At 40.7% G+C, this 17,275-nt stretch overlaps 2 long non-coding RNA genes across 3 annotated transcripts in view; one reads left to right on the forward strand and one right to left on the reverse strand.

Moving 5' to 3' along the window:
• Nucleotides 1-17,219, forward strand: part of LOC105470892 (uncharacterized) — a 313,903-nt gene extending 296,684 nt beyond the window's left edge. For both annotated transcript variants that reach the window (XR_011619549.1, XR_980846.3), the window contains one exon: nucleotides 5,287-17,219. This is a non-coding gene — a long non-coding RNA (uncharacterized lncRNA). The remainder of the gene's footprint in view (nucleotides 1-5,286) is intronic.
• The window catches only part of LOC112424778 (uncharacterized), a 30,832-nt gene that overhangs the window by 4,321 nt on the left and 9,236 nt on the right, over nucleotides 1-17,275 (reverse strand). The window contains exon 2 of the long non-coding RNA XR_011619552.1: nucleotides 2,809-3,543. This is a non-coding gene — a long non-coding RNA (uncharacterized lncRNA). The remainder of the gene's footprint in view (nucleotides 1-2,808; nucleotides 3,544-17,275) is intronic.

Here is a 17,275-nt window from a genome sequence, read left to right on the forward strand (position 1 = left end):
CTACCAACTATTATATCATTTCTTTCTAAAGATGCAAAGACAAGAAATGGTGGGTGGTGTGATTGTTGAGGCAACTTAATCTATACTGTGCTTTGTAATCTTTTAATGGCCTTTATTTGCAAACCTTCCTGTTTAAGCTATAATTGGAAACCAGTTCTCTGTGACCTATCTCAAAACTGACCATACCAAAGGATGTGGCTACAAATGAGGCTCATAAACCTCCCCGACTACCTGGAATTTGTTTTTTGTTTTGTTTTGTTTTGTTTTTGTTTTTGTTTTTTTGGGATGGAGTCTTGCTCTGTCACCCAAGCTGGAGTGCAGTGGCACCATCTCAGCTCACTTCAACCTCCGTCTCCCGGGTTCAAGCAATTCTCATGCCTCAACCTCCCCGGTAGCTAGGATTACAGGTGCACACCACCACGCCTGGCTAATTTTTGTATTTTTAGTAGAGACAGGGTTTCGCCATGTTGACCAGGCTGATCTTGAACTCCTGACCTCAAATGATTTCCCTGCCTTGGCCTCCCAAAGTGCTGGGATTACAGGCACAAGCCACCACGCCTGGCCTGGAAAAACTTTTTAGGAAGGATCCCCACAGAAATTCCAATTGTTTAGGTCTGGGCAGGGGGTGAGAGGCCAGTGAATCATTCAGATGATCGGTTAGGTTTGAAACCACTGAAGTGCGTAGGAAACTAGTCATCAGTTGGTTTGGAAGTGACTGGTTCCATCCTAAACTCCTACAGAGAGATAGAACTTTTTTCCTTGTGCTTCACAAGCATTCAGAACCATTAGATTGGGCCTGTAGTGGGTATGACAAACTTATGTGCTTGAATCTGTGGCTAATTATGATTTACCAGTGGCCTTTGTTGGTATTGGATATGAAAATGTAGAAAGATCTGCTTAGACTTATAAAACTCATTTTCTTAAAAAGAATTCAGTTTTCAAAATAATTTCGATCAGTATTTATCTATTCTTTTTAATATTTTCAAGTGAATAGTCATTGATAAGCAATAGCTATGTGTAATGATGCTGTGGATGTTATGAAGAGAGATGAAGAAAGTAGTAAGAGGTAGTTTGGAACTAACTTGTCATACCCAGAGAACCTACATTTTAAAAAATGAGTAGGCCGGGCGCGGTGGCTCACACCTGTAATCCCAGCACTTTGGGAGGCCGAGGCGGGTGGATCACGAGGTCAGGAGATTGAGACCATCCTGGCGAACACAGTGAAACCCCGTCTCTACTAAAAATACAAAAAAATTAGCCGGGCGAGGTGGCGGGCGCCTGTAGTCCCAGCTACTCGGGAGGCTAGGCAGGAGAATGGCATGAACCTGGGAGGCGGAGCTTGCAGTGAGCCAAGATTGTGCCACTGCACTCCAGCCTGGGCGACAGAGCGAGACTCCGTCTCAAAAATAAAATAAAATAAAATAAAATGAGCAAATAATTTATCATCTGCATTCTTTAGGTTTAATTGTGTTAGTCATCTTATTTATTTGAGTTGTGATTTATAAACCATGAAGTCCATCCTTGATAAGTGTATTGTTTGATGAGTTTTAGTAAATCTGTACCACGGTGTAAGCACCATCACAGTTCTAGAATGCGTCCATTGTCTGACCGCAAAGTCCCCTCCTGCCTATGTACAGTCCCACAGCCTCAGCGAATCTCTGATTTACTTTCTGTCTCTATTATTTTTGCTTTTTCTAGAGATTCCCTATAAATGGAATCATAAAACCTTTAGGCTTTCGTGATTGGCTTCTTTCACTGAGCATAATGTCTGTGAAGATGATCCTATTCCTTATGTGTAGAGGTATGATCAGTCACTCCTTATTTTTTTCACTCTTGCATTTCTGTCTGTGATCCATTTACTAATCAATTTTTTGTGTATCATGTGAAGTAAGACTCTAAGTTTATGTATTTATGTATATGTGTATATATTTATTTATTTTTGCATCTGGATAACCAGTTGTCCCACTGCTATTTAAAAAGACCATCTTTCCCCCATTGAGTTACCTGGGCACCCTTGTTAGAAATCAATTGACCTTAAGTGTACAGATTTATTTGTGCATTCTCTCTTCTATTCCATCAAACTTTATGTCTATCCCCATAGAAAGCGTATTAATTTATGAAACCTTTGCTTCAGTTATATAAAGTAGGCTACTGTGTAAAATGTATTTCTTACTGAGGATTATGGTAAAAATATTTTTTAAACGACATTTGTCTAGGGAGTGCCAGATAATATTCACAATAAGACACAGAAAAAGAGTCCTAGAATAAATAGGCTGTTGGAACCCATAAAGATTGCAGAACTGGGTACACCCTCATGCTTTGCAGAAGGGGAAACTGAGGCTTATGGAGAGAAAGTAACCTTCCCAAGGTTATCACAGAATGCAAGACCGAAGGACCCCTGCCTGGAAGACCCCATCTTCCCACTGCATCTCCCAGCTGCTTCTACATCCTCCCTCCACTAAGCTCCTGCTGGCAGCAGTTGGCAGAGCCCACGTGGGCACAGGGCTCGGCAGCAGCCCACTGGTGCTCCTGTGCTAACCCCTCTCCTTAGCCTCCTCTCTGAATCTCACTGAAAACAGTCTCCCCAGATGCTGCAGAGCCCTTCCAGGTCCAGATGACAGTTCCCTGGGCTCTTGCCCCTCCCTTCTTCAGAGATGAAGGAGCTGGCTTTTCTTCAAGGACTCTTCTCAGAATGGAAAAAAGAAAGCAGTGCCACCGACGTCAAATGGCTCTTACACAATGGTAGCATCTTGCTCAGAGTTGTGTAAATAACTGGGGAACACATGGATTAAATTTCCCTCTACTTACCCAGGAATGTAGTTAAGTCAGGACTGTGAACAAAGGCTGCCACTTGGCCTTGACACTTAGAACACTTGAAGGAGTTGTCGTGTCCCCAGCCTCAGTGGCTTCCTACCCTGGAGCATTTCTATCCCTCTCAAGTTCCAAGGGCCCCTATGTTCTGCAAGGCACCCACATGTGGGCTTGGCTCTGTCCCTGACAGGTTGGCGTCAGTCATGACCTCAGCGTCCCAGGCAGCCTCCACCCCTTCCTTCACACGGAGAACATGCTTCCAACCTCTCAGACAGGTCTGATCATTAGTTCATTCATTCATCTCTTCACTCAACTAATACTAGTTAAGCACTGTGTTGGGAAATGCTGTGCTAGCAGTAGGAATACAACAGTGAACAAGAAAACACAGTCCTGCTCTCATGCCTAGTGAAAGAACTTTCTGGCATTCCAAGTAAGCAAAGCTTTTAGATAGAGGTGAGTTCCTAGCACTGGAAGTGTTCCGCAGAGGTTGAGACTCAAGCATCAGATGAAGAATTGAGTTATCGGACTCCAAGATCACACCCGAGTGCAAGGTTTCAGGAGGATTTTAAGTGCCTTCAGCACTGCACCTGCTCTCTTCCTGCCTCCTGCCTGTGCAGTTCTCTTCAGACAGCACCTGTAGAAGCTTTCAGCCAGAGGTTTCTGTTGAGGGCATGGATGGTCCCTGGAGAAGCAACGATGAGTCTAGGTAAAGCAGATGCTCACCTTTCCTGCCTGAAAAAAAAAAAAAAAAATCATTATCATTTTTAAAAATGTTCTGTCTTCTCTGTCCCCTCAGAAAAGATCTGAGAATTTTCTCCTGAATGTGAATAAAGCTGAAGAATAAAACAAAAATACTTAAATATAAAAGTTCTAGATAAGATGTTCCCATTGGGAGAAACTACATAAAGAATGCATGGGAAATCTTTGTGTTTTTTTTTAACTGAATGTAAATCCACAACTAACTCAAAATAAAAAGTATAACTAAACACCCCAAGAGCTCCTGATGCTTGTACCATGGGTATGTAAGATGTTACAACTAGGAGAAGAGGAGTGAAGCAGGTTCTAGCAAGGGAGCTGCAGATCCAAGCCTGGGAGACAGAGAGAGGGCATGACCTGGGAGAGAGAGAGATAGCATAGCCTGGGTGAGAGAGAGATGGCATGGTCTGTGAGAGAGAGAGATGGAATGGCCTGGACAAGAGATGGCATGGCCTGGGATAAAGAGAGAGAGATGGCACGGCCTGCGAGAGAGAGAGATGACATGGCCTGGAAGAAAGATGGCATGGCCTGGGAGAGAGAGAGAGAGAGATGGCATGGCCTGGAAGATGGAGATGGCATGGTCCAGAAGAGAGAGAGAAATGGCTTGACCTGGAAGAAAGAGAGAGAGATAGCATGGCATGGGAGAGAGAGAGATAGCATGATCTAGGACAGAGAGAGAGAGAGATGGCATGGCTCAGGAGAGAGAGAGATGGCATGGCCTGGGAGAGAAATGGCATGGCCTTGGGTGTGGGAGATCAGAGTAGGTATCATTCCAACAAGATAAAGGGTAGAGGGAGAAATGGCTCCAGCTCCTCCTCTTATTTCTCCCTTCCTACCTACAACAAAGCCCTGCCCTCTATAAACCCCACCCCCTCCCCACCTGCACCCCTGCTACTCCAGAGCCAGGAGGCTGGGACTCAAGTTCAGAAAAGGGAGAAGGGCTCAGGCTAAAGTGCTGGCTGCAAAAGCAGAGGGAACGAAAAGGAGGAGTGAGGGAATTTCCCCAAAGCCTAGAACAAACAAGCTGAGAGGGGAGAATTGACCAAATTTAGTCGATTCCGGTGTGGGGGGGATGCTCCTGGGTAATGTGGGAAACTAGATAAGTTGAAGGTTGCCTGTGGTTGTGTTTGTCAACACACAAGTGATCTAGCGGAAAGTTACGTGGATGATGAAAAAAAATGGCTAACATTCATGAAGCATTCAAATCAATGGCTGACTCTACACTAAGCAGCTTACACACTATGTCTTCATGAAGTAGGCATTATTCCCCATTCATACATAGCAACTGTATGTCATACCAGTACCTGAGTTACACAGACACCCAAACTGCCTGAGGCCTGGAATCAGACTCTTGCTCTATCCACTAGGTTGCTTTACAACCTCCTGGGCTCTGTCACTGCCTACAAGCTGTATGACTTCCAGAAAATTAACCTTTCTGAGCTTTAGGATTTTTTACCAGTAAAAGAAGTTATGGTAAGTATTCCCCAAAAGATTTTGAGGTTCAGATAAAATAGTAAGTTAAAATGCAGGTTGCTTCATGAGTCTCAAACACCAACCTGATCGCTATTAGTAGTGGCTATGGCCTCTGACATTCACAAGGCTAGCCACTTAGAGAGTTTACATTTAGTTCTCAGCACCACTGTGTTGACATTTTAATTCTATTTTAAATAAAACCATTACTCACCAATGTAACTAATGTTTTATTGTTGCTAATTCCAGAACCATTACACCATGGAGCCAGAAGTTAAAAAGAATTTAACTGAAGACCAAAACATGCTCAGTAACAAATGCCTGTTTTATAAATAATTTCTATTTCAAATTCTAACTTGGAAATTAAACAAAACACTCCTGAACAACCAATGTATCAAAGAAGATATCCAAAAGTGTCTTGAGAGTAATGAAAATAGAAACACACATAGCAAAATGTGTGGACTTCAACAAAAGTGGTCCTGAGAGGGAAGTTTATAGTAATAAGTGTCAACATTAAGAAAAAAGAAAGGTCTCAAATAAACAACCTAACTAACCTTCCTCAAGGTAGTAGAAAAAAAGAACAAACTAAGCCCAGTGTTAACAGAAGGAACTAAATGTTACTTCTGAATACATGCAACAGAGACTAGAAAGACAATATAAAAATCAACAAAACTAAGAGATTTTTTTTTTAAAAAAAGATAAAATTAACAAACTCTTAGCTGGACTATCCAAGAAAAAAATAAAGAGAAAACTAAAATAAATAAAATTAAAAATGTAAAAGAAGACATTACAAGCGATACCATAGAAACACAAAGAATATATTTTATGTCAACAAATTGGGTAATCTGGAGTAAGTGGATAAATCCCTAAAAACATACAACCTACCATGAAGAAATAGAAAATCTGAACAGTCCAATAATGAGTAAGGAGACTGAGTGAGTAATGAAAAACTTCCCAACAAAGAAAAGCTCAAGACCAGATGGTTTCATGGGTGAATTCCAACAAACATTTAAAGAAGAACTAAAACCAATCCTACTCAAACTCTTCCAAAAAAAAAAAAAAAAAAAAAAGATGAAGAGGAGAGAAAACTTCCTAATTCATTTTATGAAGTCAGCATTACCCTCATACAAAAGCCAGACAAGGATACTACGAGAAAGGAAAATGACAGGAAAATATCCCAGATAAACATAAATGAGAAAATATAATAAAATAAATAAAGTAAACTGAATTCAACAGCATATCTGAAAAATCATTAATCATGATGAAGTGGGATTTACCCCCAGGATGCAATGATGGTTTAACATATGCAAATCAGTAAATATGATATACTACATTAGCAAAATTAGGAAGAAAAACTGTATGATCATCTCAACAGATGTAGCAAAAGCATTTGACAAAATTCAGCATCCTTTCATGATTAAAAAAAACTCTCAAGAAATTAAATATAAAAGAAACATACTTCAACACAGTGAAGACCATATATAACAAGCCCGCAACTAACATTATACTCAATTGTGAAAAGGTGAAAGCTTTTTCTCTAAGATAAGGAGTAAGACAAGAGTGCCCACTCTGGCCACTTGTATTCAGCACAATACTGGAAATCCTCGCCAGCGCAATTAGAAAAAGACATAAAAATAAAGGACATCCCATTCAGAAAGAAAGAAGTTAAATTGTCTCTGTTTACAGAGATATGATTTTATATACAGAAAGCTCTAAAAACGCCATTAAAACAGTTTAAATTGATAAACAAATTCACTGAAGTTTCAGAATATAAAGTCAACATACAAAGATCGGTAGCATTTCTATACATTGACAAAAAACAGCCAACTCCGTCACCCGCCCCCCGCAAAAAAAAAATAATAAATAAGTAAAAAATAAAAAAAGAAACACTGAGAGTCCAGACACAGTGGCTTATGCCTGTAATCCCAGCACATTGAGAGCTGAGGCAGGTAGATCACCTGAGGCCAGGAGTTTGAGACCAGGCTGGTCAACATGGTGAAACCCCGCCTCTACTAAAAACACAAAAAAATTAGCTGGACATGGCGGTGGGTGCCTGTAGTCCCAGCTACTTTGGGAGGCTGAGGCGGAAGAATCACTTGAACCCAGGAGGCAGAGGCTTCAGTGAGCCGAGATTGCCACTGCACTCCAGCCTGGGTGGCAGAGTAAAACTCCATCTCAAAAAAAAAAAAAGAAAAAAAGAAACTGAGAAAATTCCATTTACAATCCCATAAAAATATTAAAATACAGTCGTATGGTGCTTAATGACAGGGATATGTTCTGAGAAATGTGTTAAGTGATTTTGTCATTGTGCAAACATCATGGAGTGTACTTAGACAAACCTTAATAGTACAACCTACTACACACCTAGGCTATATGGTATAGCCTATTGCCCCTAGGATAAAAACCAAACAGCATGTTACTGTACTGAATACTATAGGCAACTGTAACACAATGTGTATCTAAGCATCTTTAATCATAGAAAAGTTAATGTGTTGCACTGCAATGCTAAGATGGCTAAGACACCAGTAGCTGATAGGAAATTGTATATGCAATCCATCATTAATTGAAATATTGTTATACAGCACATGACTTTACTTAAGAATAAATTTAACCAAGGAAGGGAAAGTTCTATGCACTAAAAACTACAAGACATCGACAAAGAAATTGAAGACATAAACAAATAGATGTCTCATGTTCATGGATTGGAAGAATTAATATTGTTAAAATGCCCATGCTAACCAAATTGATCTACAGATTTAATCCAATTCCTATCAAAATTCCAATGGCATTATTCACAGAAATAGAACAAACAATTCTGAAATTCGTAGGGATCTATAAAAGACCACAAATAGCCAAAGCAATCTTGAGAAAAAAGAATAAAGCTAGAGGCATCACACTTCCTAACTTCAAACTATAATAAAAGTAAATAATTAAAGCTATAGTGATCAAAACAGCATGGTACTGGCATAAACACAGACAGATAGACCAATGAAACTGAATAGAAAACCCAGAAATAAACCCAGGCATATACAGTCAATCTTCGGCAAGGATGGCAAGAGTTCACAATAGGGAAAGCATAGGCTCGTCAATAAATGGTATTGAGAAACTGTATATCCTCATGTAAAAGAATGAAATTGGACCCTTATCTTATACCATATGTGAAACTTGAAGTGGATTAAACACAAATGTAAGATCTGAAACTGTAAATCTCCCAAAAGAAAACACACAGGGAAAGTTCCTTGGCATTGGCCTTGGCAATAATGTTTTGGATATGATTGATACTGAAAGCACAGACAACAAAAACAAAAGTAAAAAGGTGGGACTACATCAAACTGAAAAGCTTCTGCACAACAAAGGAAACAATCAACAAAATAAAAAGGCAACTGACAGAGAAGAAAATATTTGTAAATCATGTATCTGATAAGGAGTTACTATTGCAAAATACATATATAAGAAACTCATAAAACTCAATAGAAACAACAACAACAAAATGACGTGACTGAAAAATGGGCAAAGAACCTGAATAAACATTTTCCAAAGAGCACATAGAAATGATCAACATGTATATTGAAAAGTGCTCAACATCATTAATCGTCAAGAAAATTCAAATAAAAACTGTGATGAGATATTACCTCACACCTGTTAGAATGGCTTAAAAAAATAACAAGTGTTGACGAGCATGTGGAGAAAAGGGAACTCTTGTACACAGTTGGTGGGAATGTAAATTTATACAGCCATTATTGAAAATGGTATGAAGATTCCTCAAAGAATTAGAGATAGAACTAGCACACAATCCAGGTAATCCACTTTGGGGTACATAGTTGAAGGAAACAAAATTAATATCTCAAATATCTGCACCCTCTTGTTGATTGCAGCATTATTCACAATAGCAAGATATGGAAACAAGCTAAGTGTCTGTTGATGAATGATGTACACACACACACATACACACACACACACAATGGAATATTATTCAGCCTTTACAAAGAGGAAAATTCTGCCATTTGTGACAACATAGATGAACACAAAGGGCACTGTGTTAAGTGAAATAACAGGCACAGAAAGACAAATACCATGTAATCTCACTAACATTCTACTCTCAAATTCTGTGAGTTTGACTTACTTAAACAGTAAGGTGCTGGTAGGTGGGAGTGGGGATGCAGAGGTACTGGTTAAAAGATACGAAATTTTAGTTAGATAAGAGGAGTAAGTTCAAGAGCTGTACTGTACAAGGTGGTGTCAATAGTTAATAACAATGTATTGGATTTTTTAAAATTTCTGAGAGTAAATTTTAAGGGTTTTTACCACAGAAAAAGTATGTGAGGTAATGGTATACATATGTTAATTAGCTTGATTTAGCCATTCTACAATGTATACATATTTCAAAATATCATGTTATACACAATAGACATATACAATTTTTGTCAATTATGAAGTAATTAATTTTAAAAATAAATTAAATGCTTACACATAAAAAAAAAAAATGCCTTAGGATTAGCCAGCTTCCCTGAGATGGTTTTTTGTGAATAAGTATTTTTATTTGTAAAATCCTGCTTTTAAAAAAGCCATTGTCATTCAGATTTGCTGTGTTGTGACAGTTGGAGTGTTTAAATTTGCCCTGTAGTTTGGCCAGAGAAGCCAATGGACCACCCAGCCCCTGTGCTCCATGTCCATGACCCTCAGGCAAGATGGGCTCTGGCTGAGGACCCAGAAGGTCTCTCCAGCTCTTTTCTGAGCAGCCTTATCTGACATTTCTCCTGAGCCTATGGAGGTGCATGAGAACCAGGAGACTTGGGTACTTGGGTATTGTTAGCTCCCTGGCTTACCCTCCGGTCTCTCACCTACTCCTTCCCATCTCCCATACTACTGTCAAACAAGTGAACTATAATAATAATAATAATATTATTATTATTATTTTGAGACAGAGTCTCACTCTGTTGCCCAAGCTGGAGTGCAATGGTGTGATCTCGCTCACTGCAACCTCTGCTTCCCAGGTACAAGCAATTCTCCTGCCTCAGCCTAGCGAGTAGCTGGGACTATAAACACCCATGCCCAGCTTATGTTTTGTATTTTTAGTAGAGACGGGGTTTCACCATGTTAGCCAAGATGGTCTCCATCTCCTGACTTTGTGATCCACCTACCTCGGCCTCCCAAAGTGCTGGGATTATAGGCATGAGCCACTGCACTAGGCCAAATAGGTTAATTTTAAAAATCACTTCTGGCCATATCATTTTCTGTTTTAAAAAACTTTTATCTAGCCCCATTGCCTAAGAGTGTTGTGGTCCCTGGCCCTGGCCCACTGTCAAGATTCTGGATTGGTTGGTCTGGGGGATGTGGCAGAAGTTGGAGTTCTTCAAGTTCCCCACGTGACTCTGATGTCCAACCAGAGTTGAGAAGCACTCACCCATGTCATAAATTTTCTTTTTCTTTTTCTTTTTATTATACTTTAAGTTCTAGGGTACATGTGCACAACGTGCAGGTTTGTTACATATGTATACATGTGCCATGTTGGTGTGCTGCACCCATTAACTCATCATTTACATTAGGTATATCTCCTAGTGCTGTCCCTCCCCACTCCCCCCACCCCACAACAGGCCCCAGTGTGTGATGTTCCCTGCCCTTTGTCCGAGTGTTCTTATTGTTCAATTCCCACCTATGCGTGAGAACACGTGGTGTTTGGCTTTTTGTCTTTGCGATAGTTTGCTGAGAATGATGGTTTCCAGCTGCATCCATGTCCCTACAAATGATATGAACTGATCCTTTTTTATGGCTGCATAGTATTCTATGGTGTGTATGTGCCACATTTTCTTAATCCAGTCTATCATTGGTGGACATTTGGGTTGGTTCCAGGTCTTTGCTATCGTGAATAGTGACACAATAAACATATGTGTGCATGTGTCTTTATAGCAGCATGATTTATAATCCTTTGGGTATATCCCCAGTAACGGGTCAAATGGTGTTTCTAGCTCTAGACCCTTGAGGAATTGCCACACTGTCTTCCACAATGGTTGACAGCTTTTTAAAGCTCAAGAGAGGCACCTCCCAGTAGAGGCCAACTGATGCCTCATACGGCTGGGTGCCCCTCTGAAACGAAGCTTCCAGAGGAAGGATCAGACAGCAACATTTGCCGTTCTGCAATATTTGCTGTTCTGCAACCTCCACTGGTGATACTGAGGCAAACAGGGTCTGGAGTGGACCTCCAGAAAACTCCAACAGACCTGCAGCTGAGGGTCCTGACTGTTAGAAGGAAAACTAACAAACAGAAAGGATATCCACACCAAAAACCCATCTATACGTCACCATTATCAAAGACCAAAGGTAGATAAAACCACAGAGATGGGGAGAAAACAGAACAGAAAAGCTGAAAATTCTAAAAAGAAGAGCACCTCTTCTTCTCCAAAGGAATGCAGCTCCTCGCCAGCAACAGAACAAAGCTAGATGGAGAATGACTTTGATGAGTTGAGAGAAGAAGACTTCAGACGGTCGGTAATAACAAACTTCTCTGAGCTAAAGGAGGATGTTTGAACCCATCGCAAAGAAGTTAAAAACCTTGAAAAAAGATTAGACGAATGGCTAACTAGAATAAACAGCATAGAGAAGACCTTAAATGACCTAATGGAGCTGAAAACCATGGCATGAGAACTACGTGACGCATGCACAAGCTTCAGTAGCTGATTTGATCAAGTGGAAGAAAGGGTATCAGTGATTGAAGATCAAATGAATGAAATGAAGCGAGAAGAGAAGTTTAGAGAAAAAAGAATAAAAAGAAACAAACAAAGCCTTCAGGAAATATAGGACTATGTGAAAAGACCAAATCTACGTCTGATTGGTGTACCTGAAAGAGACAGTGAGAATGGAACCAAGTTGGAAAACAGTCTGCAGGATATTATCCAGGAGAACTTCCCCAACCTAGCAAGGCAGGCCAATATTCAAATTCAGGAAATACAAAGAATGCCACAAAGATACTCCTCGAGAAGAGCAACTCCAAGACACATAATTGTCAGATTCACCAAAGTTGAAGTGAAGGAAAAAATGTTAAGGGCAGCCAGAGAGAAAGGTCAGGTTACCCACAAAAGGAAGCCCATCAGACTAACAGCGGATCTCTTGGCAGAAACTCTACAAGCCAGAAGAGAGAGGGGGCCAATATTCAACATACTTAAAGAAAATAATTTTTAACCCAGAATTTCATATCCAGCCAAACTAAGCTTCATAAGTGAAGGAGAAATAAAATCCTTTACAGACAAGCAAATGCTGACAGATTTTGTCACCACCAGGCCTGCCCTACAAGAGCTCCTGAAGGAAGCACTAAACATGGAAAGGAACAACCGGTACCAGCCACTGCAAAAACATTCCAAATTGTAAAGACCATTGATGCTAGGAAGAAACTGCATCAACTAACGGGCAAAATAACCAGCTAACATCATAATGACAGGATCAAATTCACACATAACAATATTAACCTTAAATGTAAATGGGCTAAATGCTCCAATTAAAAGACACACACTGGCAAATTGGATAAGGCAGGCAGATCATAAGGTCAGGAGATCAAGACCATCCTGGCTAACATGGTGAAACCCCACCTCTACTAAAAAAAATACAAAAAATTAGCCAGGTGTGGTGGCGGGCGCCTGTAGTCCCAGCTATTCAGGGGGCTGAGGCAGGAGAATGGCATGAACCCAGGAGGTTGAGTTTGCAGTGAGCCGAGATTGTGCCACTGCACTCCAATCTGGGTGACAGAACGAGACTCTGTCTCAAAAAAAAAATAAAAATAAAAGAGTCAAGACCCATCAGTGTGCTGTATTCAGGAGACCCATCTCACGTGCAGAGACACATATAGGCTCAAAATAAAGGGATGGAGGAAGATCTACCAAGCAAATGGGAAACAAAAAAAAAGGCAGGGGTTGCAATCCTAGTCTCTGAAAAAACAGACTTTAAACCAACAAAGATCAAAAGAGACAAAGAAGGCCATTACATAATGGTAAAGGGATCAATTCAACAAGAAGAGAGAGAACTATCCTAAATATATATGCACCCAATACAGGAGCACCCAGATTCATAAAGCAAGTCCTTAGAGACCTACAAAGAGACTTAGACTCCCACACAACAATAATGGGAGACTTTAACACCCTACTGTCAACATTAGACAGATCAACAAGACAGAAAGTTAACAAGGATATCCAGGAATTGAACTCAGCTCTGCACCAAGCGGACCTGATAGACATCTACAGAACTCTCCACCCCAAATCAACAGAACATACATTCTTCTCAGCACCACATTGCACTTATTCCAAAATTGACCACATTGTTGGAAGTAAAGCACTCCTCAGCACATGTAAAAGAACAGAAATTATAACAAACTCTCAGACCACAGGGCAATCAAACTAGAACTTAGGATTAAGAAACTCACTCAAAGCCACTCAACTACATGGAAACTGAACAACCTGCTCCTGAATGACTACTGGGTACATAACGAAATCAAGGCAGAAATAAAGATGTTCTTTGAAACCAATGAGAACAAAGACACAACATACCAGAATCTCTGGTACACATTTAAAGCAGGGTGTGGAGGGAAACTTAGAGCACTAAATGCCTACAAGAGAAACGAGAGATCTAAAATTGACACCCTAACATCACAATTAAAAGAACTAGAGAAGCAAGAGCAAACACATTCAAAAGCTAATAGAAGGCAAGAAATAACTAAGATCAGAGCAGAACTGAAGGAGATACAGACACGAAAAAAACCCTTCAAAAAATCAATGAATCCAGGAGCTGGTTTTTTGAAAACATCAACAAAATTGATAGACCGCTAGCAAGACTAATAAAGAAGAAAAGAGAGAAGAATCAAGTAGACACAGTAAAAAATGATAAAGGGGATATCACCACCGACTAGGTGGCTTAATCAACAGAAATCTATGAAATTTGTTTTCTCACGATTCTGTAGTCTAGAAGACCAAGATCAATGAGTTGACAAGTTTGGTTTCTTCTGAGGTTTCTGAGGCTTTTCTCTGTGACCTGCAGGTGTGTCTTCTCCCTGTGTCTTCACATGGTCTTCCCTCTGTGTCTGTGCCCTGATCTCCTTTGCAAGGACACCGGTCATATTGGATTAGAGCCCACACAGACCATCCCACTTTAACTTATTCACCTTTTTAAAGACTCTATCTTCACATTCAGTCACAGTCTGAGGTAGTGGTGGGCAAGGACTTCAACATATGAACGTGGGAGACAGTTCAACTGATAACAGAGAGTATATGTATCAAGTACTTAAGAACTTGGGGAGCCTGAGGCTGGCGGATCACCTGAGGTCAGGAATTCAAGACCAGCCTGGCCAACATGGTGGAACCCCATCTCTGCAAAAATTGGCCAGGCATGATGGAGGGTGCCTGTAATCCCAGCTACTCAGGAGGTTGAGGCAGGAGGATTGCTTGAACCCAGGAGGTGGAGGTTGCAGTGAGCCAAGATCACATCATTGCACTCCAGCCTGGGTAACCCCCAGAATTCTTCCTAATACCTCACCCATGCTCCTGCAAGATTACCATGGGGGAAAATAACCAAAGAGGAAACCAGATATCCTGTGTTACCAGCTAGGCTATTACCCGATTTCATAGCATTGGACTCTTCTATAATTCTGGGTTAAATGACAGGGCTTCCTTTGATTTAAGTGGAGCAGCCCTAGCCCCTACCAGAGCTTAAATTCTAATCTTGGTCTCCTATCACCCTTTGTCCAAGTGCATGAAGAAAGAAAGACAAAGCCAGAATGATTTAAAGGAGGCTGGTCCCAAGCTGTTTTTTCACTGTATGAAATAGGGCAGAAAGCAGAAGTTAATGTATAATATGGCCAGGTGATGACACTTTCACTGCCCCCTAATGAACAGACTCTGGTCTGGATAAGAATGAAGAAGAGGGTGGGCAGCAGGTTAGGCTGAGAGGCTGGAAAAAGGGGAGAGGTGTTCTCTCTTATATAGTGACTAAAGTAGGTTCTAGAAGTGATCATCCTAATGGCATCCAAGAAAGTGTGAAGATTTTGTTCTTCGGGAGAAAAAACATCTCAGTGTACCTTTATTTGACAATACCATGTGCTAGAAAGCCAGGCCGTGTTGACCAAGAAAAGGTCACTTTGTACCTTCAAAAAACAGTGACGTTTCTTTTTAAGTGCTTGCTCTCAAATGGAATGGTCAAAAACCTAATGCAAAAGAATATGAGCATGGCTAAGATATGGAATTAACCTAAGGGTCCATCAATGGATGAATGGATAAAGAAAGTGTGGTGTGGTATATATACACAGTGGAATACTACTCAACCTTCAAAAAGAAGGAAATCCCGTTCATTTGTGACAGCATGGATAAACATGGAAGACATTATGTTAAGTGACATAAGCTGGGCACAGAAAGACAAATCTCACACAATGTCACTTACATGCATGTCTTAGTCCATGTAGTGTTGCTATAAAGAAATATTGGAGACTGGGTAATTTATAAATACAAAGAGTTTATTTGGCTTGCAATTCTGATATTTGGAAAAGTTCAAGATTGGGCACCTGGTGAGGTCCTCAGGCTGCTTCCACTCGTGGCAGAAAGTGAAGAGGAGCTAGCAGGTGCTGAGATCAATCACAGGAAGTGGGGGTGGAAGGACATGACAGGCTTTTTTTTTTTTTTTTTTTTTGAGATGGAGTCTTGCTGTTGTTGCCCAAGCTAGAGTGCAATGGCGTAATCTCAGCTGCAACCTCCGCCTCCCGGGTTCCAGCAATTCTCCTGCCTCAGTCTCCTGAGTAGCTGAGATTACAGGCGCCCACCACCACGACCAGCTAACGTTTGTATTTTTAGTAAAGACAGGGTTTCACCATGCTGGCCAGGCTGCTCTCAAACTCCTGACCTCAGGTGATCCACCCGCCTCAGCCTCCCAAAGTGCTGGGGTTACAGGCGTAAGCCACTGTGCCCGGGGTTACAGGCGTGAGCCACTGTGCCCAGCCGCCTGGCTCTTTTTAAGACCCGCTCTCATGAGAAAAGATAGAGTTAGAATTCACTCATTTCTGAGGGAGGGCATTGATCTATTCATGAGGGATCCATCCCCAGGACCCAAACACCTCCCATCAGGCTCCACCTCTAACACTGAGGATCAAACTTCAACATCAGGTTTGGAGGGGACAAACATCCAAACTATAGCAATGTGTAATCTAAAAAAGTTGAACTCGGGCCAGGCGCGGTGGCTCACGCCTGTAATCCCAGCACTTTGGGAGGCCGAGACAGGCGGATCACAAGGTCAGGAGATCGAGACCATCCTGGCTAACACGGTGAAACCCCGTCTCTACTAAAAGTACAAAAAAAAAAAAAAAAAACTAGCCGGGCGAGGTGGCGGGCGCCTGTAGTCCCAGCTACTCGGGAGGCTGAGGTTGGAGAATGGCGTAAACCCAGGAGGCGGAGCTTGTAGTGAGCCGAGTTCGCGCCACTGCACCCCAGCCTGGGTGACAGAGCAAAGACTCCGTCTCAAAATAAATAAATAAATAAATAAAAATAAAAATAAAAAATAAAAAAGTTGAACTCATAGAAGTAAAGAGTAGAATGGTGGTTGCTAGGGTGTGGGGGGAGGTAATGTGGTGGGGAGATATTGGTCAAAGGATACATTTCAGTTAGATAGGAATGCATTCAAGAGGTTTATTGTACAACTATAGTAAATAACAATATATTGTATTCTTGAAAATTGCGGAGACTAGTTTTTTTTTAATGTTCTCAGTGCAAAAAAAAAGTATGTGAAGTAATGCATGTATTAATTAGCTTGATTTTTCCTTTCTGCAATGTATATATAGTTCAAAACATCACGTTGTATACAATCAATATGTACAATTTTTATTGTCAATTTAAATGAACAAATGTTCAAAATGAAAAAAAAAGAGCATGAGTACAGGGAAATCCGTGTTCATGATCCCAGCCTCACCTACCTTCTATGTGACCCTGGGCAAGGCCTTTCTCTCCTCTGGGACTCAATTACCTCCTCTCAATATTGCTAATTTTATAAGTAAAGTGAAGATGATCATGTTTGACTTTTTCTGTTGTTTTCAGTATGAAATGAGTATTAAAGGAGAAACATTCTTTTTGGGAATAATGTCTTGTTTCATACCAGAGTGCACCCCCTTTTTCAAACTACTCTGAGAACCTCTAAAACTTTAATCCAGTCTTAATAATAATGTAATAGGTATAGTTCCACACACTGAAACAGAGATACCATAAACTGTTTTGAGTAGAAA

Source organism: Macaca nemestrina, chromosome 2 (assembly GCF_043159975.1).
Source record: "Macaca nemestrina isolate mMacNem1 chromosome 2, mMacNem.hap1, whole genome shotgun sequence".
Classification (NCBI taxonomy): Eukaryota; Metazoa; Chordata; class Mammalia; order Primates; family Cercopithecidae; genus Macaca; species Macaca nemestrina.